The sequence below is a fragment of the Leopardus geoffroyi genome, chromosome B1, assembly GCF_018350155.1.
Source record: "Leopardus geoffroyi isolate Oge1 chromosome B1, O.geoffroyi_Oge1_pat1.0, whole genome shotgun sequence".
NCBI lineage: Eukaryota > Metazoa > Chordata > Mammalia > Carnivora > Felidae > Leopardus > Leopardus geoffroyi.
Window position 1 is genome coordinate 75,070,428 of NC_059327.1, and position 27,957 is coordinate 75,098,384.

Sequence of the window (27,957 nt, forward strand, 5' to 3'; positions counted from 1 at the left end):
AAAAGGTCAACTTTAGCTTGGGGTTCAGGAAGGTTTGGAGGGAGTTCATTTAAGTAGAACCATCATCAGTGGTGATAGGAAGGCAGCCATCTTGAGGGATAGCATCCCAGAGCTGAAGCCCTTAGAAAAGGGCCCTTAGAAAAGCAGGGGCTTGTCGAGTCTGAAGAACATGAAATAAAACAATACAAAGGAGGGAGTGAGGGGGGCAATCTATGCTATTGAGTGGAACACTCAGATCAAAAAATCTCATCAAACCATTAAGAAAGATGGTTATAATGCTATGCAACAAGCTAGAAATTGATCATGGTATAATGTCATGGCAGGCGGAGGGGGACAGGAAATATTGTATGGAAGCCATGACTGCAACTGTAAAATTTACATGTAAAAAGCCTGTAAAGGAGATGATTAGAATGTGTGAACTTGTGGGATTATAGGTAATATGATTTCTTTTTTTCCATTTCTTTATTGTTTCCAATGTTTCTCTAATGGGTTTCATTATTTAAATGGAAAGACCGAGTGTATAAAAACAAGTTTTAGCTGATGCTTTAAAAATAAAAATAGGATTAAGTTCTTGGGTGTTCTAGATTAGATTTGAGTTAGATTTTTTTTCACTTATGTGTTTTCAAAGTAATATATGCATATAGATATTTAAATATCAAATAATACTATAAGACATATTGAAAAAGAGCCATCATGCCCTACCCCTACCCAAACTCAGGTTCTATTCTCCTGAGGCAATCACTTTCAGGTCTTTTGACTGTTTCACATTTTTTTCTGGCATTTATCCCTGAATTTCTAAATAACATGCCTCTATTTTTATTGCTTGATTTTTTCCATCGTCTTAGAAGTTCTTTTTATCTCTCTCCCATGTTAGAATCCACTTTTTCTTAGCCCACATATTGGTTTACTTCCTTGTTTTGCTGGAACACAACTTCCTTCTTTTATTGAAACACAACTAACAAAGAATGCATGCAAAATAAATTTGCATGTTTGAATAAACTTCTGCTCTGTGCTCACATTTGACTGATAATTTGACTGGGTATAAAACTCTAGGTAGGGTTCTTATTTTTTTTTCTCCAGTTTTTTGAAGGCATAGCTCTACTGTCTACAAACTTTCATTGTGGCTCTTGAAAAGTCTGACAACATTCTCATTCCTGATTCTTTATATATGATCTCTTCCTCCTACTTCTTGCACCAGAGCTTTTACGGTCTTCTTCTTATCCTTATTTTAATGAAATTTCATTCATTACTTCATTTGGGGTAGATCTTTTTATTGGGGCCCTTTCAAACTGGATACTTGTGTCCTTCAATTTGGGAATTTTTTTTGTTAATTCTTTAATAATTTCTCCCCTTTGTGTTTTTCTCTTCTCTCCTTTTGGAACTTCTGCTACTTCTGTGTTGGACCTCTTGAGTGATAATCACATTTTCTTATCTTTTCTCGGCAACTTTTCATCTCTTTTGTTCTACTCTCTAGAAGAGTTCCCTAACTTTATCATCAGCATTTTCTATTGAATTCTTAAATGTCTACCATGATATTTTTAATTTTAAAGAACTATTTCTTGTTCTATAGTTCCTTCTTATTATATTTATCCTTCATAGTATAGTATTGTCTCTCATATTATTTCAATATTAATTATAGTTTGTTGTTATAGTTTCCTCTGCTTTTGCCTTGTTTCATTCCCTTCAACTTACCTGTTTCTGTTTTTGTTTGTTTTGGTGTATGACTTTCATATTGGGAGCTTTCCTCAAGTGTCTGTTAATACATTACGACCTATTTACTTGTAAGACTGAGACACAAAAGAGATGATAGGAAGCTCTAGGTGGGAGAGGGCAAGGCTTATGGATAGGCAGGCATCCTTCATGGCAGAATGGTGTTATGAACTGAATTCTATCCACTGCAAATTCATATGTTGAAGCCCAAGTCCCAAAGTAACTATTTGCAGATAGAGCCTTTAGCAGGTAATTAATGTTAAGTGAGGTCATAAGGATGAGCCTTACTCTGATAGGACTTCTAAGAAGAGGAAAAGACACCAGAGAGTTCTCTGTGCTTTTGCATAGAGGAAAAACTATGTGAGGACATAATGAAAAGGCACTTTCTGCAAGCTGAGGAGAGAAGTCTCACCAAAACCAAAACCTGTTGGCACCTTGATCCTGGACTTCCAGCCTCCAGAACTGTGAGAAAATAAATTTCTGTTATTTAAATCACCCAGTCTATGGTATTTTGTTATGGCAGACTAATATAAATGGCTGGGTGGGGACTTGTTCATCTCACTGTGGACTCTCCCCATCCCCACCATAAGGGGTCTAGTCCATTTCTTCAGACACTTATCCTCTAACCTCTTGTTTGAGAGTTAGAGTAGGAGTGGCTATAACTTTGGAAGCTAAACAAAATGAGGGTTTAGGGGAGGGGGGAAATCCCTTAAAACAGTGGGTTTTCAGTACATTTGTCAGCTAAATCCAGTGTCCCCACGGCCAAGCCCTTTAGATTCAACTTCTCCCTTTTGACCCTGCAGTCTCCTGAGATAAAGGAAGGACAGCCTTCTGGCTGAGTCTGTTGGGAGTAAGAATTTGGGATTCGTTATTCATTATATGGATTTACAACCAATGTTCTACTTTTCAGCCTCACCCCTCACCTCTGCCTTCACATGTATATGGTGCCTCCAGCCTCTCCAGGGGCCTGGTTCACAGAGATTTGCTTCCTGTTGGCTTCTTAACCCTTCCCTATTCTTCTGCAGGAACTTCACAGAAAGCTGAAGCCAAAGTGGTTTGTGCGTATCCAAATACTTTAATTTATTAAATTATGTCATTTGGAATATATTTTGAAGAGTATATTTAATATATATTAAAAGCATATTGATATAATGAATACCCATACATTTACCACCCGACTAAAAAAGGGGGAGATTATCAATACCAGTGAGTTTCTTCCAAGATGGATTGTTTCCCAGACCAGTAGATTCATGCTTTTCACTAGTTCAGTAACATTTGCATTTCCTCCATTCTCTCTAGCCTCTCTTTATAAGACTCCATCACGTCTTCTCAGCTTGTCTTCCACTTGTTTTTAACCTCTCCCTCATATTTTCCATATCCTTGTCTCTTTACATTTGTTGCATGTAATTTACCTAAGATCTCAGTGTATTCTGGCAATAGAATTTGTCAGAATGTCTAGTCTGTTACATTGCTGGAAAAGGAAGTCCCCAATCTCATCTCTATGCTTTCTATCTTGTAGTGGTTCATCGACATCACTGGTCTGCTGCTATCTCCTTTTTTTTTTTTTTTTTTTGGTTTTATGATTTGAAACATTTTCAATTCCTTTCCTGTCATTTTAAAGGCATTCCAGGAGAAATTTGAGAAAAACACTTTTGTTCAATCTGAAATGTTTAAATGGAAGTTGGTTAGGATTTTCTTTTAGAATTGTGTAGCACTGCCTTAGGTCTAATGTCGCCAAGAAAGGAAATTCACATGGAAATCTATCAATACAGTCATTTAATATAGCTTTTGCTTAGGAGAAATTATTGGGACAAACTCCTAAGTAGCTTGATAAGTGTTCTCCTTTAATGTTCTCTATTGTGAATCATCCTGTGGATAGAAGGACGTGTTCCGAGACTTATCCAGATGGAAAACTACATATTTACATTTCATAATAAAACTTTTAGGAAAGATGCATTAGTCATCTTGATTAAAGAACTGAACAACTTAAGCTGTTTAGAGACAAAAGACCAAACTATTCATATTAAATTTATTGTTCTGTCCATGAAGAAAGATTAGGTCTGAAATAACCACTTCTTAATTCAAGTGACTGGGGAATCACTCCACCAGTGCATAAATCATTGCTGGGTAACTACTAGTTGATTTCACAACTTCTTTGAACTGAAAGTACTTTTGTAAGCCTAAATTCTTGGTATGTGAGTATGAAAATACTTCATTGCAGGGCATTAGTATGAGCCAGTGTTCTATCTAGACGCAAGCCCGGAATTGCACCTACATGTACTATTTCCTTTGTGAGCTAAGAATCTGTCCACAGAGGCCAGTCCAGGTCATCACTTTGCTATGATCAGGTAGGGTCCTTCCTAGCAAGGCCCTGCCCCCTGCTGGCCCTGCCTATCCATGGGCAGTGTGGCCCCAGGGCTGGGTTTGTTCCGCAGCTATGACAAACAGTCGTCTGTCTTAAAGCACAGGCTCTAATTACCCCTGCCATTAGCCTGCCTGGCAAGACTGCAGATGTTATTAATGGTCATGAAATTATCCAATGCCTTTCAAAACTCCAGAGCCAGTTGATGTTTGTTCCTGTGACCTCTCACAGTATTTCATTGCTTTGTCCATTTTGCTGCTGTATTGAACTTTAACCTTGAGCACAGAATAAAAAATTAGAAGAGTATCACTCTCCTCCATTTTCCTTTTCTCCTCTTATCAGCCTCCCAATTCCCTATTTATTTTGGGATATAATTCAAAATTTTGCCTGAATTGCTGGACTGTTTATTTGCAGGGAGCTCTTGATTGTATGGATGTGCCATTCTCCCCCATCCCTGTTCATCTCATAGATCATTTTTCAAAAATTAAAAATAACTCGTTGCTCCTTACTAGAAAATCAATATATTTTCATGGTAGGAAAAATTAGAAGAATGTCGATGAGCAGAAAGAAGAAGAAAAATCCATAATCTTACCTTCCTTAGATAAACACTATTCAAATTTTCTGTTATATCTTTACAGATGTTTCCATACAGATATTTGAGAAATATGAGATGATAGTGCTATAACAATATTAATAATAACTAACATACATTGACTACTTAGTATGTAACAGACCCTCTTCAGATTGCTTTTCCATGTATTAATTCACTGAATCATCTCAAGACTCCTATGACGTTGGTTTAATTTCTATTGCCATTTTGCAGATGAGGAAACTGAAGCATGGAGAGGTTAAAAATATTGCATAAGGCCTCATAGCTATTTAAGTGGAAGAAACGTTATTTAAACCCAAGTAATCTGACTCCAGGCTCTAAACTCTTAAGTAATATGTGATATTGTTATCTAACCTTTCCATCTTTTTCCTTTCCTTCATTTTTTTTTCTGAGCTTGAATATTTATCCTTTCCTTCATCTGGAAATTCCTCAACCATGCGTACCCAGAAACTCTAATGTAGCTTCTATCTAATTTTGTTTTGGAAGGACTTTTTGGGTACACCATTTTGTCTTATCTGAATTATAGACTAGGTCTATATTTGGCCAATAAACACATCATGGCAGGATCTATTTAGAATATTTAGCTGGTTATCAGCTGGTCTGTGCAAAATGTATTTGACTTGGTCTCTGGTTGATAGGAGAGACTGAAAAATGTCCAACTGCATAATAGACCTATTCTTGAACAAGTAAGGGTGTAGAAGCATTTTCCAGACAAGTCACTGATTGACTAATATGTGGGTAGAAACCATGTTTGTTCACTCCTTTTTCTTTTTAAAAAATTTTTTTTTTCAACATTTATTTATTTTTGGGACAGAGAGAGACAGAGCATGAACGGGGGAGGGGCAGAGAGAGAGGGAGACACAGAATCGGAAACAGGCTCCAGGCTCTGAGCCATCAGCCCAGAGCCTGACGCGGGGCTCGAACTCACGGACCGCGAGATCATGACCTGGCTGAAGTCGGACGCTTAACCGACTGCGCCACCCAGGCGCCCCTGTTTACTCCTTTTTCTAATCCATGTGACAATGCCTTGCATGCAGCAGACAATGGGTACTTATTTGTAAAGTTGACAAGGATGTTCCAGGAGAGATGGGTTCCAGTTTCAGTCTCACTACAGATTAGCTATTGGAGTGGAGCAAATTACTAAACGCTTTGCCCCTAACCGCTTCTATGCTGTTAGTAAATCTTGGAGGCCCTAGGATATCATTCCTGAAGATTCTTAATTCCTATAGAAGAATTGTCTTTTGGTTTCCAAGTTCAATAGTTTTTTTTTTTTAATTTTGAAAGACATACAATTTTAATTTCAAAAAAGTGTGGGGGACAAACAGATGATCTCTTAGATATTTTAGTACCTTCCCACCCCCCATTTTGACATACATTACAGATGACATTACATATAGGATACCCTCTTGTGGGTGACCCAGTGTGGGAATCATGGCCTAGCACAAGGATAAGAGAGTCTGTAGGATTATGTATAATCCCCAGTCTACTAACTGTAACCCTTACTTACTCTCACTTAAGAAAACACATTGACTAAGGAACATTTCAAAACCATCATAATAAAACTGTGAGGGAGTGGTACAGGAACAGGCATAATGACCAGAGAGACAGAGAGAGAGCGAGAGCAGAGAGCCTTGGAGACAAAACTATGTACCCATGGGAAACTGGTATATATGAGAACTTCTTCCCAAATCAGTGGGCAGAACATGGATCATTGACTGGATAGTGTTGAGAAAACTGACTCACTGTAGGAGGAAAAAATGTTGGATTCCCATATTATAACATATACCAAAAAAAAAAATTCCAAATGGATGGAAGATCTACATATGAAAGGAAATATACACACATCCTATAGATAAGTATGTAGAATCTCTTTGTGGCTCTGGGGTTTGGAGCAAATTTCATAACCAAGATCCAAACCACATAAAAGCCAAAATTGATGGGTATGGCTATATCAAACATAAAGATTTCACTTGAAAACAGTTAACCTACCTGACAGAAGGCATTGTGGAAAGATGTTTGCAGTGTCCAAAATCAATAAGGAATTAATGCCCCAAGGAACTTCTACAGGTTGGCAAGAAAAATATAGGAAACCCACATAGGAAAAATATGGGCAAAGATATAGGCAGTTCATAGAAGGAGAAATCCACATGTGAATAAACCTATGAAGAGATGATTACTTCACCAGTAATCAGTGAAATGAAATTTAAATTACAATGCAACCCACTTCAAAATCATCAGATTGTCAAAATTTGGAAATCTTATTAGTATCAAGTGCTGAAAGGGATTTGGAGCAACGGGAACACTCTGACCCTGCTGGAGCGATTGTAATAGCTTGTGCTCCTGTGATTCTACTCCTGGGAGGACCCCAGAGGTGGGCTTACCCAAAGCTCTGTGTGCGTTCCTGCAGCACCATTTGTGGTAACAAAGCATTGGAGTCAAGCAGGAGTCCATCCCTAGGACAATGGCCAGGCATCTGTGGTTTTCTGTAAAGCTGTCAGCAATAATAATTAGATTTACATAAAACAACAAGGATGGATTGCAAAAGCGTTGAGTTGAATGAAAAAAGTAAGAAAGAAAATGAGATTTATAGCACATTGCCTTTTGTAATGAAACATGCACACACAAAGCAATAGCATATGTTATTCAAGTGTACACATATGTCTAAATAAAGAAAGGAGTGAGGGGTCTGGAGCGAGGCAAGATTGGAGTGGGGATCAAGAAGGAGGAGAGAAAACCCAAATAAAAGGGAGGCCTTTTATGGATTGATGAGTACACTCTGAACTAAAAGAGTAAAATTAATTCAAGTCTGTGGCCCAAAAGAGAAGAAAAGGAAGTAAAATCAAATTGGAATTCACTTAGGAGGTATCCTTATGGTAACAGCGTTGAAACATTCTGTTTATATTCTGTATAGCAAACCACTGATAAGTTGTAGCTCTTCATTATTTGAAACGGATCACTGGTGCAGACTGCCCAGCTGTCAGGACCCGGGGCTGAGAGCCATAGTGGGAGCTGTTTGTGTTCACAATTCTTCACCTGACACAATCCTACAGAGGTGGACATGGCCATAGACACTAGAGAGGCAGCTTCAATATTTGAGACACAATTAGGAGACAGATATAGAAAAGGTTTGCAATTATTTATCCATAAAGACCTAGTGTGAATACTTCTTTATCCATATTTTATTTCCTCCATCTACTATTTAAAATCTCCCCCTTATATTTATAGAATGAAAATCAGAACTCTAAACAGCTCTAACATCATTTCCCTAATTCCCCTAGCCTGCACTGCTCGGATGTCAGTCTCCAAATTCCTAATACAAATGAACAGAAGACAAAATCATTTCCCAGGATTGTGAAATGAAGTGTTTCAGCAGAACACAGAGAAACAGTTAAATTTTGCAAAGCTGTGAAACTGGAGAGGGGGCTGTCCTCAAAATCTACCAACCAGAGACCTGGAAGGAATTAACCTGCTTGAGGTTCATTTCTCTCTCATATCTCCCCACCTATGGCACTAACCTCACCTGTCAATTTCATCAAAGAGATACTTGAATGGATTCTCTAATCTGCCCCTACTCCAAATCAATAAGTTAATTAAGGTGATCTCAATGAGCTTATTAAAGAACCAGGTCTTTTCCTTTCATGTTATGTGGTTCCCAGTGAACTCCCTTTACAGTGGTATGCTTATGAGAGGCATCCAGGAAGACGAGCATTCCTTACTAATTTATTCTGGTCATAAATGGATTTGTTTTTTTTTTGTTGTTGTTGTTAACACACCTAACTGCAAATATATTGTGTAACCTCTTTCAAGTCAGAATTGAGTGGGTTTCTGTTTCTTATTTATGTACTATTTATGTACTATTTGTCATTTGTCATATTCTTGGTTTCATACAGAATTGCTATAGATTCACTTTATCCATTTGCTTTGAGGATCAAAATGGAACTGGTAAATAACACGATTGTTTCTTGTGATAACTGACTTGGAGGCAATGTGTGTGGCTTGTGTCTCCCATGTGAGGTCAGTCCTTGGATCTGAACCCGTGAGCATTGATGGTAACCAGAATTACTTTAAGGAGGAAGTGGGGCTAGTGTCCTGGGCACTAACTCCCTCTCGGGGGCTTCCAACCAGTGGCAGTCCATTATCTCATTAGTCGCATAATATCCAAGTGAGGAAGCAAGGAAGGAAGATGCTAATGGAGTAATGAAATGGTATAAAGCACTTTGCTAATGAAATAACCACTTCCTGTTCCCCTGCCCCCAATCCCTAAGGCCAGATGCAGAAACTGAGGCAGAGGAAGCTGAAATTGCTGACCCAAGATCCCCAGAGAGAGTCAGCAGCAAAAACCAGGTTGGGGGACAGAATGTTGCCACCCAGCAAGCTGATGTAACCTGTTTTTTTTTTTTTTTTTTTAAAGAAATGCCTAAATAAGGGCTAAATTGCTCACTGAAGATAGCAACAGACTTTTCTTTCTCAAGCAGCACCGGGTGTGGGTAGCTGGGAAGTCAGAAATGTGCTGAGATGGGGGGTGGGCACGGGGCCAAGTTAAAGCCATAGTCAGGCTCTCAGAAGTGGGCACTTTGGGGTGCAGCTGGCCACTTCTGCCGACTCAGTGCTTTGCTGATAAGTACAATTCAATTTGGTTCACATCTTTATAGACACACACAACACATATTAAACTGACCTCATTTGGTCTAATTCCTCAGGTTTTTACCCAGGCCTTTGAGGCTATTTTCTTAAAGAACTGCTTTGATAAAGACTTTCATTTTTAAAGGAGCTGATTGCATTTAAGTTTCTTCCCTGCTTTAAAATTATGAGCCTACATCTTATTGGAAATGTTTGGAGAGTCACTAGGACACTTCTGGGTTGTTTTTTTTAATTTTTAAATTATTCAAGGGCTTCTGCTTGTGGCGCTCACGGTCTCTACGGCCAGCACAGTGGGCTCTGGGTCCTTCTGGGGGGTCCTCTGTGTTCTTTTGCTCAGTGTCCACAGACTTCAGCCTCCTCCTCACGGCTCTATGACATCTGCCTTCTTTGGAGGAGGGGAAACTAAGGTATAAATGGCTGTAAGACAAAGGTCAGATGGATAAATCTTTAATCATGGAATCACAGGCATGTGTGAGAATCTGTGAGAAGAGGGAGTTTTATGACATTCCGCTGATAGCTTACTTGGAAACATCAAGTAAGGCATCATTCTTTTTATTTAAAAAAAATTTTTTTTTAACATTTATTTATTATCAAGACATGGAGAGAGACAGAGCATGAGCAGGGGAGGGGCAGAGAGAGGGGGAGACACAGAATCCGAAGCAGGCTGCAGGCTCTGAGCTGTCAGCACAGAGCCTGACGTGGGGCTCGAACTCACAAACCGTGAGATCATGACCTGAGCCGAAGTCGGATGCTTAACCGATTGAGCCACCCAGGTGCCCCGAAAAGCATCATTCCTGAAAGAACACAGGTGCTATTGCTTTTCCCTTAGATTCAACCTATACAACATATGTAAAATTGATAATGTGAATGAACGCATAGAAGTTATTCATTCACTCACTCGTTCAATAGACACAAAAAGGAATAAGTAACAGCCCCATAAGCCAGGGAGCTCACAGATGTGTAAAGAAATGATACCAGTGGGGGCGCCTGGGTGGCTCAGTTGGTTAAGCCTCGACTTCGGCTCAGGTCACGATCTCACGGTCCATGATTTCGAGCCCCGCGTCCGGCTCTGGGCTGATGGCTCAGAGCCTGGAGCCTGCTTCGGATTCTGTGTCTCCCTCTCTCTCTGCCCCTCCCCTGTTCATGATCTGTCTCTCTCTGTCTCAAAAATAAATAAACGTTAAAAAAAATTTTTTTAAAAAGAAATGATACCAGTGCTAGGTGGTAATAAGAAGCATAGTAGAGGTAGATGTAAACAACAGAAGTTTCTGGCACAAAAGTGGAAGTTCAATGAATTTATAGATAATCAAAACTCAAAAAGACTTTTATTCGTTCCAAATTCTAGGTGAAGCTGGCAGGAATTATATTTAGTGGAGACAAATATATGGTCCAGCATGGATCTAAAAAGGCCAGTGAAATAATTGCAAGATCAGGGATACCTGTTGATATGATGTGGTGGGCAAGAACATAGGCTATAGAGTTGGGTAGGCTTGTGCTTCAATCCTGGCTCTGTCATTCACTTCTACGATCATGGGCAAATCTCTTCACCTCGCTGTGCCTCAGTGTTCTTATCTGTAAAATGGAAGTAATAATAGATCCTGCTGAAAGGGTTGCTGGGAAGTTTAAATGAAGTAATACACTTCAAGTGCTTAGAAAAGAGCCTGACTAATAATAATGATAATAATAATAATAATAATGATAAACACTCAGTAGTATTACAACTGTTATTATTCATAAAAAGTTCTTTTAGAAAAGCAAAAAACCCCCACAAAAACAAAAAAACAAAAAACAAAACCAAAAACAACCCAAACCTTGGTATTGCAGCTTGCCCAGTTGTAATTAGCAGTTTTCTGATAAGCTCATTGGGTTGTGTACCCGTCTCCCAAAGGGATAGGAGGCAGCGAGGCGAATTGCTGCTTTAGATCTGATAGTCTTTCCAAAAGAAGAAAGTGGCTGTGTGTCATCCTAGGGTTCTTGATAGGCAAGAAGAGAAAACCTGGGTTTGGTTGGACATAAGCTCAATCTACAAGGAAAGCACAGGACTAAAGCAATCACAAGATTATGGGGGAAAGTGAAGGGCTAAATGAGCTGAGGCAAGCCAAAAAAACGCTCAGGACCACAAAAGAAAGGTTCTAGGCAAGAAGATGGGGGGAGGGGAGAGAACAGCACACCCAGCGTTTGCAGTCAATGGCCAGAGTGTAGCGGGCCTGGAGAAGGCAGGGCTCTGGGAGACATACTTTTGCCTGTTTTCTCTGACAAGGAGAATGTGGAGGATGAGATCTGGTTTGTGGACACTGGAAGCCAATGTTTTTTTTTTTTTTTTTTTTTAATGTTATTTTTGAGAGAGAAACAGAGAGTGTGTGGCTGGCGGGGCAGAGAGATGGAGAGGGACACAGAATCCAAGCAGGCTCCAGGCTCTGAGCTGTCAGCACAGAGCCCGACACAGGCTAGAACCCACCAACTGTGAGATCATGACCTGAGCCAAATTCACATGCTTAATCGACTGAGCCATCCAGGCGCTCCAAAGCCAACAAGCTTTTAAGAAACACCTAGCTACTCTACATGAAATCGGATCTCTGGAATAAATGATGTATTGCAAAGTACTGAGGCAACTTGCCAATGAGATTCTGCAAGTTGTTATGGGTTGAAATTAGAAGAATCTTGGAGAAAGGAAGGCGTGTTGGAAAAAAAAATGCTGGTGAGCACATTTGTGTATTTTCAGAAATGGAAAGGAAGTTGACTTTATAGATACAGACAGGTAAGCACGTTGTCCATCTTGGACAAAAATTTGTTCTAGAAGGGTTGATTTGTGAGCACCTTGAAGAGAATGTGTTGATCCCTAGACCACAGCACTGGGTGACAAGGATCAACCCACACAGGCTAATCTCATTTCTCCTTCTCCTCTTCCCTCTTTTTCCTTTGGTGTTCTTGGGCCAAGAGTGTTGAGAAGTCCACTGAACTATGTGTTTGTCTTTCAGCAGAGCATATGATAAGCCTCTCACGATGTTGCTGAAGCTAAGAAAAAAAGGGGCTGGATTCACAAATAGTTAAACTTGGAAACGGTTGGAATGTCTGTAAAGAACAGTGATAATGGAAAAGCTCAGCTGGGGAGTTTCTAGCAGTGTGGGATAAAGCTCTGCCTCACCCTGTGTCCAGGTCAAACATTATTTTTGCTCATGACTACCACTTATTACATGCCCACTATGTGTCATGTAATATATATAAAATATCACTTGATTGTTATAAAACTCCATGAGATATTATTTTACAGAGCGATTAACTTTCCCAAGGGCACACAGACACTAAGGCAGAGACTGGGGATTTGAACTTTAGGCTTTCTGAGTCAGAGCCGTTGCTCTTCCTGTTACACTAAATGACTCAAATAGCCTAAGTGGGCGGGAGAAATGGTGAACACACAAAATGAAATCATCAGGATCCAAAATGATACCATCAGAGGTACAGAACAAATCCAACAAGAAGTGATTTAACTGGGTAAATTGAAGATTGGAGTGGTCTCCCCTCCTCCTTGTAAGAGCCCTACAAAAGTACAGGATGGAATCGACATGGCTTTGGAGGAGTTTGGGTGACCCGAGACATTAAGGTGATGTGGCAGCCCAAAAGAAAAAATAAAACAACCCCACTAATTAGATTGTGGTCCATCTTGAGAGGATATGATAGTTAAAATGAGATTTGGAACAAGAAAACCAAAGAAGAGCTATGTCTGCTGCTTGGAGCCAGTTGCGTAATGTCTGTGGAGTGAAGGGAGAAGACAGAATTCCTTTTGACTGTCTCCACTTTCAGGGATACACCAGGACCACACAATGTCTCACTGACTGCTGGTGAGAGAGAGAGACCTGGAGCAGCAGGCTACCTCACTATCATCTCCTGGAGCCACTCTTGAACTGGGATGTAGGCAAAGTTCTAAGGGAAAGTAGCTGGTGGTCACATCACGTGGGGGACAAGGGAGGAAAGACGCTAGAGATGTTCAGCTACGAAGAGACCTCTTGACTGGTCTCGACACACTGAAAGGGCTGTCATGTGAGAGCACACGTCTACTAATTCTCCAGGACAGCGGCCTTCAAACTTGCTTGGCTGTTACCTGTAGGAAGAATTGCATTTTATATCTCAACCCAGAGGACACATAAATACACACATATAACTGAAATAAGCATTCCGGAAAGCATTATTACCTTTACTACCTTCAATTTACTTTGATATTTTCTCTTGTATTCTATTTTATTCCATTCTATTTTGTTTAAAAAAAAAAATTGGTTGAGCCCGTTCAATTGATATCCTGACTTATCGGTGGGTTGAAATGCATAGTTTAAAAATCCCTGACTCAGAGACTAGAGCGAGGGTGCAGAGATGGAAGCTACGAGGTGTCAGCTCTTGCTTCAGGATCACAAAAAACATCCATCAGGCAGAAGTGACAGAAGATGGGACTGGTTTCTTCAGGAAGCAGTGAGCTCTTGCTTCTTCTGGTATTCAAGCTTAGGCTGAATGAAAGCGTTATGAGGGAAGGATTCAAACATAAATGGGGACTGGATTAAATCGACCACAAGACCCTCTCCATTTCTGAGATGCCACTGTTGAATTAGTTCCAGCCCTTTAAGGCTATACTAACGGAAGCATGGAGTACCTCTCTCGGGAGAGGTATACCTCGCCATTCAGACCACAAATCAGAGTATCAGAACCAATCTGGGGACACATTTGGAGATATATTTTTGAAGCCCCTCACTTATTTGTTCACTTGTCCAACAAATATTCATGGTGTATCTGCCAAGCCAAACACGATCTAGGCTCTGGACATGAAAGACCCACGTCGCCCAGGCTGGGTGGCACTCACTGCCCAGTTAGGAAAAGAGAATCACTCAACACGTACTTTCTGAGTGCCTGTCAATCACTGCTTTGGGTACTGGGCATATATCAATGCAAAAACAAAACAAAACAAAACAAAAAACAGATTAAAAAAAATCCTTGCTTTCATGGAGTTCACAGAGCATGTACAACCATTGATGGGTTCTGTCCGTGGTACATGCAGAGTACCTAGAGAGGGCAGGGACCAAGTGCAAGAGTCAGGGACTTGTCCTTGAAGAGGTGGCATTAAAACCACCTGAAAGATGAGTACTGGTAGTCTCAGGGAGAACGGGAGACGAGGGCAGGAAGGAACATTCCAGATAGAGGAACAGCAAGCGTCTGGGGATATGAAAGAAAGGTGGGCTGGCTGGGATGCAGGGTCGGGGGAGATCTGACCCCACAGGGTCAGGAAGTGGGATCTGATGCTAGAAGCGAGGGGGGAATCCATTAGAGGGGTGTAGAACCGTAGGGACATCTAGGGTTATAGAGAAACACAGCGGGAGAGAGACAAGATAGATTTGGAAGATGCGTAGGAGGGAAAATCAGCCATACACAGGGCGTGAGCTGGAGGGAGGGGACAGGAAGACCCTTGTGTTACTGTCTTCAGCAGCTGGTGGGGATGGTGGGGTGAGGGAGGGAAGGTGTCCTACTCCTGGAGATGAGCAGCGGAGAAGATGGGGGTAGAGAAGGTGAGGTCGGTCTAGGACATCTTTGCTCATGCAGCTTTCTCTCCTTAAAATACTGTCATCCCACTCGTCTGCTGGGAAAACACCTGTTTGTCCTCCAACACTCCAGCCCCCACGAGGCCTTACTTAACCCTCCTCTTTGTCAGACAGAAGCAATCCTCCCCACTTTGTATTCCTGTTCTTCCCTTCCAAACTTTGGTCACTGCCTCAACAACGCTCTGTCACATTTATTTATTCACCAATAATAATAATAATAATAATGCCCATGTATATTTACTGCTAGCCAGGCACTGTTCTAGGTCCTTTTCATGCATTGCTTCGGTTAATCTTCACAATAGCCTTTTACGTCAGTACCATCACTCTCCCCATTTTAGGAGGAAATGGAAGCAGTCAGGTAACTTCTCTAGCTCACATGGCACTACTTGTAAGGGCAGAGCTGGGATCCAATCCCCAGGGTGTCTGGCTCCAGGGTCCATGCTCTTAGTCATCGCATGTGTCTGTTTTCCACTGGATTGTAGATCCTTGAAGTTAGTGCCCAAGTAATATTGTTTTCTTCAGGAAAAAAAAAAAAAAACACTTTGAGAGCTTTAATTACCAAAATTAGAACAATAAACACAATTGCCACTTGTAGGCAAGGCCAAAGTGAACAACTATCCAGATTTTCTTTTCCTGCTAATCCCAGAATTTTTGTTATTTGAAACCCAAGATGCAACCACCATCGTTGAATTCTTGAGTTAGATCTGGTCCTACCCCCTGATTTTAAAGATGAGAGACGAATGTTCTGGAAGGTTAAACATCCAAGGCCAGAGTTTGAGGTCGTTACGGAAGGGTAGGTCCAGGTGCCACATGTTTCTGGTTGTAATGCCAACACTTGAGTGAGTAGACTGGCATGGGTGTTCCACTCTGTTACCTGCTTTCAACCTTCGGTCCCTTCTTGTTGTCTATGAACGTAAAAACTCCAAGCTCATGGTCACTTGAGTGTAATCTACACCAGGGTGGGGGTCCTTATTTTGCCCACTGATATATCTCAGTACCTCAAATTATACCTGCCACACTGCCAGCCCTCTTAACGTATTGGATGAATTACTGGGTTCTCTGAACACATCTTGAGCTTTCCTAACTTGACAGCTTTAAATGGGATATTTTCTTGCTAAAAATCTCTTAATTCTCCAAATTGATTCTCCAATTTTCCAAAACCTTCCCATTCAAGCTCAGATATCATTTTGTGAAAGCTTTTTGAACGTTCCTGCTGAGTCCCTGTGGTATCTCTGTATATTGGCTGTGTGTGTGTGTGTGTGTGTGTGTGTGTGTGTCTATGTGTGTGTTGAGAACATTCAAGATCTAGTCTCTTACATTTTGAAAACAGTCCTAGTGCCCAGCACAGCATCTGGGCCATAACAGGCCCTTAAAAAGGTTTGGTAGAATAAGTCGATGGCAAGAAAACATTCACACGTTTAAATAGGGGTTAGGATTGTCAGCGTAAAGGTGGGGTTGGCAACATTTTTCTGTAAAGGAACAGATAGCAAATATCTTAGGCATTGTAGGCCATAAATTCCTGGTTGCGACCGCTCAACTGTGCTGTTGTAGTGTGAAAGCAGCCACAGACAATACAAAAACAAATGTACTGTGTTTCAATAAAACTTTATGTATGGATACTGAAGTTTGAATTTTGCCTGACTTTCATGTGTCATGAAATATTATTAAAAAAAATTTTTGGGACACCTGGGTGGCTCAGTCAGTTAAGCGTCTGACTCTTGATTTTGGCTCAGGTCATGATCTCAGGGTCGTGGGATTGAGCCCCAAGTCAGGCTCCATGTTGGGCCTGGAGCCTGCTTGAGGTTCTTTCTCTCCCTCTGCCTGTCCCCTGCTTGCACTTGCATTGTGCTTTCTCACTCAAAAAAAAAAAAAAAAAAAAAAAAGAAAATAATTAATTAATTTAAAAAATTGTTTTCAACTATTTAAAATGTAAAAACCATTCTTGGCTCACAGACTGTGAAAGCCAGGCTTTGGATGGACTTGGCTTATAGGTCATAGATTGCCAACCCCTGGTCTGGATGGCGGGCTTAGAGCTGGTGGACGGAGGTGACTTTGACTTCCTAGAGTTCGCTTCAGTACCCTACCTTCAGTAGGAGGGGCTACTTACTGTGTGCACGGGGGAGCTGCCGTCACAGACATGTCCGATCGGAGGGTCTGGGGATCACCTGGGTAGGGAGGGAATGGAAAGGAGAGTCCCACTGAGGGGTGGGGCAGGGGTGGGACATGAGGTGACCTCTACAGCCCTTTCCTTTACAAGAGTCCCTGCAGCAGCTTCCTGGGCTGTGGAATAAAACCACAGGAGCTGAACAGATGGGAGAGAAGAAGGTCATTCTGAATTAGTGAAAAGGTCTGAGTTATAAAATGGTTTATAAGAAATTATGCTTCATTGTGTTCAAGGACATTCAGCAATCAAAGGAACACTTAACAAAGGGATGTCAATAATCCATTTGAATTGCACTTTGTATTTTTCAAAGTGCTTTCCAGTACATTATCTTCATTGATCCAAGCAGGAACCCGAGGAGATGGACAATCCCATTTTACAGGTGAGGTCACACCATCTGAGGTGGTTCAGAACCAGATCTGTGCTGCCTGATGCAGCCTCCATAGGCTGGCTGTTGAGTAGATAAAAGTGACAATTTTATATTTTGTATCAAGGGTGTATTCTGGAGTTTCAATATGGAGTTTCATTTATATTATGAGCAAACATCCCTAACTCAAGCTAAGTTTTTAAAGGTTTTTTTTACGTTATCTCTACAACCAATGTGGGGCTCAAACTCATGACCCTGAGATCAAGAGTCACTCAGTCACCAACTGAGCCAGCCAGGCACCCCAACTCAAGCTAATGTTTATCCCTTTAGTATGTACTAGAAACATGGCCACATACCCAGAGTAGCATGTATACTTTGTCAAACCATGTATACATATATATAGAGAGAGTGTGCATGAGCCAGAGAGGGGCAGAGAGAGAGAGAGAGAGAGAGGGAGAGAGAGAGAGAGAGAGAGAGAGAGAGAGAGAATCCCAAGCAGGCTCCACACTGTTAGTGTAGAGCTCAATGTGGGGCTCAATCCCATGAACCGTGAGATCATGACCTGAGCCAAAATCAAGAGTTGGACCCCTAACTGACTGAGGCACCCAGGCGCCCCTGAGTTTGTCAAACTATATTAATAAAATATAGCAAAAGGTCATTAAAAGCTGACAAGCAAGAATACTGGACTTTACCCTGTTCCCTCACATCAGGATGAAAAAGGTGTTTCCACTGGGTTATCTCCAAAAAGGAGGCAAATGTTTTTCCCTTGTAAATGGCCTAAAGGTAAACAAATGAACTTTGAATTAGAAAGGTATTTCAGGGTCTGAAATTCTTCCATCTGGTAGATCAGTAGTTGAGACAAATGAGGACTCTGCCATGGGAGGGAATCTAATCCAGTTGTCTTGTGGTGGGTTTTCTCCCTCCGTGTCCCAGAGAGTATGACCTGGGGGCAAACCCAAGAAGCAGCCAGCCAGTAAGCCCTCGTGATTTAGGGGATAAATCTGCTTCCCCCACCCCCCCTTCAACTTGGGGCTCTCATCAGCATCTCCTTGCCAAATTAGGCTTTGGCACAGTGAAAGTTGCCTTGGCAAACTTTTTTAATTTCCCAAGAGCAACTTCCTGGTTCTTAATTAGGCCTTTTATTCCTAGATGTCTATATTTAACTGTGCTCTGTTAGCGCTGACCCCTTTTGGATACTGCCAAGAACTTCAGGGAAGTGGCAGTTGAGTCTAGACAGGGCAATTATTCAGATAACTAAGTTCCCCAAACCGGGTCTTAAAGCAGGACACTAGGAGGAAATGCTCAGTTGTCACGTGATGCCTGCCTGACTTCATTAGGTAACTGCCCAGGGCCACCTCACTCTGCCAGGGAGGCAGAGAGCATACCCGTAACCCATGGAAGGATGCAGGCCAGTGCCGTCAGCGTTGCGCCCATGAACTGGGTGGAGAAGAGGACAGAAGGGAAATGATGGAGTGGGAGAAAGTCCTAGAGAAAGGCTCTCAACTCTGAGGGAGGATACACCTCACAACCATAGTGCCGCGTGCAGGCTGCCTACCGTACGAAAACATTTGTAAAAATTTAAAACGTCAATAACAATTATAATGTATACTGTTTATGGATGGCATAGATGCGGTGAGAGCATTGAAAAAATCCATGGTAATTAAAAAAAAAAAAACCCAACTGATCCATTTTTTTTTTTTTTTTTTTTTTTTCCTTTTTAAAGAAAAGAGAAAATGCATGATGTTCAGGAGAGCAGTTACCTCTGGGCAGGCGGGGGACAAGGGAGGGAGTCTGGGCAGGGCTCAGAGTCTTCAGCTGAGTCTGTGATGTTTACTTTTTTCTGCTGGGTAGAGGGTTCACGGGGAGTCACCCGTGATATTATTAGTATACTCTTTAGCGTGCCTGAAATCATTCATTAAACGTGAAGAGGGGCCGGAAGGAGAGGCAGGGCTATGTTTGTTGGGGATGGGGTGGGGTGACAGGAAATGTCTCAGGAGAGGAGAGCCTGTGGCTTCTCTCCTCCCTGAACTGTGATCAAAAAGCCTTTCGGGGAAACAAGACTGTTTGTGGGACAGCTCCAGATGGAAGTGCAGAGAACAAGGTTCTAGAAACGGTTCTGCCTCGTTCAGGAGCTGAGTGATCTGCAGTAAGCCCTGGCTTCTTTCAGGGCCCTCCGCTCAGTGGAGATCCTCTGATCTTGCCAAAATCGAGCTGCCTTTGGCTGTGGAAGTCGTCCCTGAAAGGCCCGCAGCACCGCCTTGCTGGGGAACTGGCCTCACTGTGTTGGCTGCTTAAGGGGCAGTGTGGGGGAGGGGGTGTGGGCTTATAAATACTGGACAGAGTCGGGTTAGATATCTGCTTACAGAGCTCTTGGCACTTTGCAAATGACCCTTGGCAATAATTACATGGAACAAGAGTATTATGTTGTTGTTATTGTTGCTGTTGTTGTTATGGAGAATTTTGAAGGTACATAAAATTAGATACTATTACTCCTATATTAAAAAGTACCCAGCCCCCAGCTCCCAAAACGAGGAACATGTGGTCTTTTCCTGTTTATCCACTGGTCTACTCTCCATCACTTCTCATGTCATTTTGAAGCAAATCTCAGACAAAAGACCACATGTTAGTCAGGGTTCTCCAGAAAAACGAAACCTTACAACTATTCTCTCTACCTAGATGTATTTTATTTTATTTAAAAAAAAATTTTTTGGGGGCGCCCGGGTGGCTCAGTCGGTTGAGCGTCCGACTTCGGCTCAGGTCACGATCTCACGGTTCGTGAGTTCGAGCCCCGCGTCAGGCTCTGGGCTGATGGCTCAGAGCCTGGAGCCTGCTTCCGATTCCGTGTCTCCCTCTCTCTCTGCCCCTCCCCCATTCATGCTCTGTCTCTCTCTCTGTCTCAAAAATAAATAAACATTAAAAAAAAAATTAAAAAAAAAATTTTTTTTAGCGTTCATTTATTTTGAGAGAGAGAGAGAGAGAGAGAGAGAGAGCATGTGCAAGCAGGGGAGGGGCAGAGAGAGGGAGACACAGAATCCAAAGCAGGCTCCAGGCTCTGAGCTGTCAGCACAAAGCCTGACACAGGGGTCGAACCCACGAACCATGAAATCATGACCTGAGTCGAGGTCAGATGCTTAACCGGCTGAGCCACCCAGGTGCCCCATACCTACATGTATTTTAAGAAATTGGCTCATTTCAGTTGTGGGGGCTGGAAATTCAGGTAAGAGTTGACATTATAGACTTGAGTCTGTATTCTACAGGGTGGAAACTCAGGCAGGGTTTCCTCTATATTGGTGTCTTGAGGCAGAATTGTTTCTTATTCTATGAACTCAGTCTTTGGTTTTAAGGCCTTCAACTGATTAGACAAGGCCCACACACATTACAGAGGGTAATAAGCTTTACTTAAAATCTACTCATTTAAGTGTTAGTCACATCTAAAAAATATCTTCATGGCAACATCTTGCCTAGTGTTTGACCACAATGCTGGGCACCATGGGTTGGCCAAGCTGACACAAAATTAACCAGCATTTAATTAACAATTATTTCAGTATGTATATCTAAAATAAGGACTCCTTTTTTAGAACAACTACAATATTATCATACTAAATTAAATGAACAATTATCTTAAAATCCTCAGACATCCAATTAAATCCAATTTTAGCTTTCCAATTGTCTCATAAATGTTGTAATTTTTCTTTTTATAATTCATTGGTTTTCGTTAGGATCGAACAAAGGGCCACAACTTGTGGTTGGCTAAACATGTGTCTTATAACTCTTAATTTACAGGTTCCCCCAACACCTCTCTCTCTCTCTTTCTCTTCCTTGTAATTAATTTTTTAAAAATATAATTTGTATTGTAGAAAATAGAAACTCTCGGTCTAGACTTTGCTGGTTGCGTTCTCTTAGTGACATTCATCACGTTCCTCTATCCTCTGTGTTTCTGCAAACTGGTAGTTAAATTTAGAGGCTCAACCAGGCATTTAAAAGAAACACCTATTTGCATAATTTTAAGGGCTCCCTAAAGAATCCCTTGTCACCCAATCTGCAAACAAATAAACAAACCAAAGCAACATACTTCCCCTATTAGCCTGCTGAAACTTAATATCATAGTGCTAAAAACAATTTTGTTTTAATTACCAATAAAAATGCAATACTCCTGGGGCATCAGGGAGGCTCAGTGGGTTAAGCTGCCCAACTTCAGCTCAGGTCATGATCTCAAGGTCTGTGAGTTCGAGCCCCGTGTCGGGCTCTGTGCTGACAGCTCGGAGCCTGGGGCCTGCTTCAGATTCTGTGCCTCCCTCTCTCTCTCTGCCCCTCCCCCGCTAACACTCTCTCTCTCAAAATAATAAATAAACATTAAAAAAAATTAAAAATGCAATACTCCTAGAAAAGGGAAAACTTCTTAGACATTCACTGTTTTGTTTTGTTTTTTTAAGATTTTATTTTATTTTTGAGAGAGAGAGTGTGCACATGAGCAGGGAGGGGCAGAGAGAGAGGGACAGAGAGAATCTTAAGCAGGCTTTATGTCTATGTGTTACCACTGTGAGATCATGACCTGTGCCCAAATCAAGAGTCAGACACTTAACCAACTGAGCCTTCCAGATGCCCATAGCCATTCACTCTTGAGTATGAATGCTTTTATGATACCTTTTCCAAGTCAGTTTCTGAAAGTGAGGGAAGAGAGCAGAAAGCCAGTGAGAAGAGCACATGGGTAGTGGGTCAATGAAGCACGGGGACAATGAAGTCACTATGGGAAAGAGAATCTGTTAAGATGGGACTCACCTTCAAAGCCCTCTTAGCTGTTGAGCATTCGTGCCATGGGCACTGTATTCAGTGTTTTCAAGCAACTATTTAGGTTGAATCTTACAACAATCCTGCGAAGTGAGTAGAACTTATACCCATTTTGAAGATAGAAACACTGAGGCTCAGCCTGACTTAAGCAACTGGTTAAAGGTCAGGTGGCCAATAAATGGTACATAAGGAATAAGGATGTGGAATAAAGATTCCTCCCCACTTTCCTGGCCTGTGTGCTCTTTCCACCAACCCACAGCTGCCCCTCCTGCCCCTCTACTTTGTTACTTTCAACTTTGGGCTGGCTTGACAGGAGAGGTGAGAGATGATCCCCTGACATGGGTGCCTTCCAACCTCTGGTGTAGCCTGTTCCTGGACACATTCTGGGGATCGTGCCCAGAATCGGTCCATCCCAGAAGACAGTCAGGGATCTTCCCAGAGGCCTCTGAGTTAGCCAGCCTGTTTTGTTTCCTTTTTCTTTTTTCCTTTGCCCTTTCCTGGGAAAGAAGATGGAAACTCTATCTCTAGAAACCCAGCCAGCTGATTAGACAGGAAAGATGCTTCTGACTTCTGTGGTGCTACCATGAGTCAGCAGGACTTTGAAAGAAACCTTGTTTATTGTACCAACGAAACTTAAGAGTAACAGAAATAATGATGATTAAAAAAAAAAAAAGAAAAAAAAAAGAGGCCGTCTCCCAGAATCACAGCAGTCCAACAAAATCAGCTGTTTCTATGTCTTGGTGTTCCTTGTCAGCCTCTGGCTGGAGGCATGTGCAGTCCTTGAGCTCGATTCGACTCCTCTCTGAGCCTACACAACAGGCAGAGGAAGCGAGGAAGAGACCGCTCTCCCTCTGCCCTCCTCCGAATCACAGCCATTTTAAGTTGCTCAATTTGAAGCATTAACCTGCAAGACTCTGCATCCGGGGAGCCAAGGAGAGGGGCCAGCGGAGTCTTGTTAACTTAGCGCTTCCTCATTTTCTTCTGCTGGCCTCTTTGAGAACACAGCCATGAACCTTCGTAGGATAGCTCTTTCTTTTAGAACCAGAAGTGGAAGATCAAAACTAGCCAAGGTAATTGAGAAAGAAGGAGAAAGAAACCAGCTGTAACACACAAGCAGTTCTGATCTTCCTGAATACTGAGATCACACACAGCGGCAACCCTCTCTCATTTCTGGGTGTCTAAAGCCTCATTATTTGGAAAAACGTATTTCATAGGCAATTTCAACATTCGAAGACAAAAAGAAGTATGTGAAGCCGGTTGAACCTTGGACGATTGTCAGTCATTTATTCATATTGTATCTGTTCAGTGAATGCTGAAGTTAGGCCACTGCTAACCTTAATCCATTTTGTACGTATTGAGAGAGTTAAGCCAAGCTGTGCACCATCTCTCATTGTAGCCAGCTAAGAGGATGGTGGGGTGCATTTACTATCATTACCTATGTACAGTAAAGCTTTTGAGACATCCTTAAAGAGAAATGCAGCAAGAAAAAAAAAAGTTAAGTTTTTGAAAGCAGTCATTTGTCTTTAGCCGAATTCATCTGGGTATGATACAGGTTGCTGCAGACATAAAACTGTCTGGAGTCTGGCTTCAGGGTTTAGAATTATAAAATATTCATGGCGTATAATTTTGCATAATTTGTTTAGCTACCAAGACATAATTTAGTTATTTGGCGCATGAATCCTTCAGAAGGCCTTAAGAAGAGAAAAATGGACTTTAAGACGTTAAATCCAGCTTTGATGCAAATACAGATAAGTTGAACTTACCCTGTAGTGCCCAATGTACTCAATACACATAAACACACACACACACACACACACACACACACACACACACGTGCGCACACACACGCACACCCCATCTGGGTATAATTGATTCTTCCTAGTGATCCTTAGCGCTGTTTCACTGGGCATTTTATATGTATTACTTACCTAGTTTCACTCTACATGTGATTGCCTATAAACTCAAAGGAAAGAGCTACAGGACATCTTCAATTTCAGTGAGATGCATTGAGATCATACAATTCCTTGACGTTAAGTTCGATGAGATAACAAACATCATATTTTATGTATTCAAAGCATAAAGAACTGACCTCCATGTCCAGCACATGTCCTGTGCTGAGCACCGATGGATGCATTTGTCAAAAGAGGTCCCTATTCCCCGGAGGGAGCTCACAATCTAGTTGAGACAAGGCATACAAACAGGAACAACCAGAGAACAGCTAGCTCTAAGGCATTATTGAAGCAAGTGCAAGCCAGCATGGCAGAGCCCTCAAAGGAAGACGCAGAGGAAATGCAAATAAGGGAAGATGTGCGTTCTTCTCGCCTGCCCAGGCGAGCCCCTGTCTCTCTCTCTGGATGATGTTGACATGGGATCACCTGTCTCTGAATCTTCAGTCTTGCCTCTTCCAACCCATTCTCCATATTGCGGTGGTAGAGGATCTCTCTAAATGCAAATGTGTTTCCCTTACCCTACAGCCCAGCAATTGCACTACTAGGTGTTTATCCAAAGGATACAAAAATGCTGATTTAAAGGGGCACACGCACCCCAATGTTTATAGCAGCACTATCGGCAGTAGCCAAATTATGGAAAGAGCCCAAATGTCCATTGAGTGATGAATGGATAAGGAAGATGCAGTGTATATATACAATGGAATACTACTTGGTGATCAAAAAAAATGAAATCTTGCATTTGCCACATCGTGGGTGGAGATAGAGTGTACCATGCCTAAGCAAAATAAGTCCATCAGAGAAAGACAAATATAATATGATTTCATTCCTATGTGGGATTTAAGAAACAGAACAGATGAACATAAGGAAAGGGAAGGAAAAGTAAGATAAAAACAGAGGGAGGCAAACCACAAGAGAATCTTAAATACAGAGAACAAACTGAGGCTTGCTGGTGGGGTGTTGGGTGGGGGGAAGGGCTAAATGGGTGACAGGCATTAAGGAGGGCACTTGTTGGGATGAGCACTGGGTGTTATATGTAAGTGATGAATCACTAGGCCCTACTCCTGAAACCAATACTATGCTGTATGTTAACTAACTTGAATACATTTTTTAAATTATACATAAAAAATTAAAAAATTAAATCCCATTTGATATAGAAAAAGAAAAAGAAGAAAAGAAAAAGCCCAGACAGCTTTAGCTTGGTATGCAAAGTCCTTCCCCCGTGCCCCAGGCAGAATGACTTGCTTGGTTCTTTAAGAGCCTTGCTCCTCTTAGGGCACCTGGGTGGCTCCCTCGGTTAAGCGTCTGACTTCGGCTCAGGTCATGATCTCGCGGTTTGTGGGTTCGAGCCCCGCGTCGGGCTCTGTGCTGACAGCTCAGAGCCTGGAGCCTGCTTCGGATTCTGTGTCTCCCTCGCTCTCTGCCCCTCCCCGGTTGTTCTCTCTCTCTCTCTCTCTCTCTCAAAAATAGACATTAAAAAAAAATTAAAACAAAAAAAGAGCCTTGCTCCTCTTGAACTCAGGGTTGAGCTTCTCTCCACTTGCAATGTTGTTGCTCCCTTGCCCCACTTCCTCCCTTACTCCGTCAATTTCAGCTTAGGCTTCGTCCCTTACTGGGAGCCTCCTCTTACTCCCTGAGACTGGGCCAGTACTCCCTACGTGGCCCCCATTGCTCTGGAACTTTCTCTGGCCTACAGAGCATTCTCAGTGTCAGTAATTAGAAACCAATGAAGTTCGTAGAGATCTGAACTCAGAACTTCTGGGTCTGAAACCAAGACCCATCGTTTACTAGTTTAGTTTTGTAATCTTAAGGCAAATTGCTTACCTTCCCTGTAGCACTATTTTTTACCTGTAAAATGACAGTACCTACGACATATGGCTGTTGGAGGAATAAATGAGATTATATATGTGAAAATACATAGACTAGGGCCTGGCATTTGCTCGGTCTTCAATAAATGTCAGCTACTATTAGGATAATGCTTGCATGTTAAAATAATTGCTATAATTTGTGATACATAAATGCACATATAATACATCCATACATGTATCCACACATTATATATAAGGCTTAATATTATGTGATATAACAGTCTTGTCTATTGTTCTGATAATTACTGGTTATTATCCCCCTCAATACTGTATACTTCTGCTTCCCAACCGAGCAAGCTGTTGCAGCCAGTCCCAAGGCTGACAAATCAATACCCAGGCTGTTTGGGAGATTATTCTAAAGGAGAAGGACAGGGGCCAGGTGTTTTTGTGGCTGTGTCTCTCTCCAGTCCTGGGCACAGCAGCTGGTGGGTAGATGATGTGCAATAATTATTTTGGGAATAAATGAACGAATGAGTGAATGAATGAATGAATGAAGTGAGTTGTGTAAAGTTTCTTACGGAAACAGAATTTTGGGTGGAGAATGGAAGAAAATGCAAGTAGGTGGGGAAGCCTGTCCTGTCTGAGGGAACAGTATGATGGAGCCAAGGAGCAGAGTGCATGCGGGGCCAGGGAAGAACACCTGTGCCTTTTGTGGGGTTGGAATCGTTTCCTGTGTGTGCATATATCACTTAAACCTTCGCACACACAGTGTCTGACTGGAGGGGATGTCTGGCCTATTGGAGCATTGAAAACAGGACAGTAAAAACAGAGATGGGGAAAAGCATAAAGGAAGAACAGTGAAAACAAGAATTCTACATGTAAGCAAAATAGATTTGATTGCAAAATGACTACCAGAAAATTGTAATTTCATATGAATTTTAAAACTAACCTTTTACGGATTATAACAGTAATACATATTCATTGCAGAGAATGTGAGATATGCAGAAAAGCAGACAAAAAATAAAAATTCACCCACAATCCCACTACCAAAAATAACCACATTGATGCACTAGTTATGCCTCTAGTGGTTTTTTTTTTTTTTTTTTTTTTTTTTTGCCCGTGCACATGGACATTATTGAATATAAAATTTTGCATCTTTGTCACTCCATTATGGGGAATATCCTGGTCCAAACCCCTCATCCTGTATTTAGCTCTGTTGCCTGGGATTCCAGACAGTCTGTTACAACAGGGACCCAAGAGGGTTAGAGGAAAAGTCTACTCTCTGCTGGGCCTTGGTTGGCTGGGGACGTGCAGGTCCCTGCTGGAACTCTATGAGGGGCTGACTGCAAGCCAGAGGCCACTGGTCACTGTCAGCTTCAGAACTATTTCTAGGCAGCCCCTGGCTGCCTTCCTGTCGTTGATCCTGAGATGACACCAGTTCCATAGCCTGGGCCCGTTGGGACTCAGCTTACTTTGGTTGCCTCTCTCCGCACTGGCCTTTTGTCCACAGGGCTCAACTGTCTGACTTTCGAATTTGGTATTAGTATGGTCTTGGTGGGTTCATGGAACCTTCTCTAGATTGTGGGGACCCAGGGCCTGGACTTGGCAGATGGATTCTGTGTGTGTCAGCGTGTGTGTGTGTGTGTGTGTGTGTGCACGCGCGCGTTCAAGTGGGCGTGTAGATGTAGTTTTGGTTCTTGACTGCCCCTGGCCTAGAGTGTAGGAACAGATTGAATGCACTTCCTCTTTCCTTTCCTTGCACAGGCTTCCCTCCTGGCCCCGCTGGAGTTCTGATAGAAGTGAGGCCAAGATTCGCTATCTAGGACCAGGGCTCACAAGGGTGACTTGATTTCAGAAATAAAGGAGCACTCCAGATGTCACAAGTAGGCTGTAGTGTTGGGCCTGGCCTAGCAGCTCAGCTATTTCACTCCACAGCCCAGAGTGCTGGCTTCAAGCTCCTCAAATCCCACCGGGCTGAGGTCAAA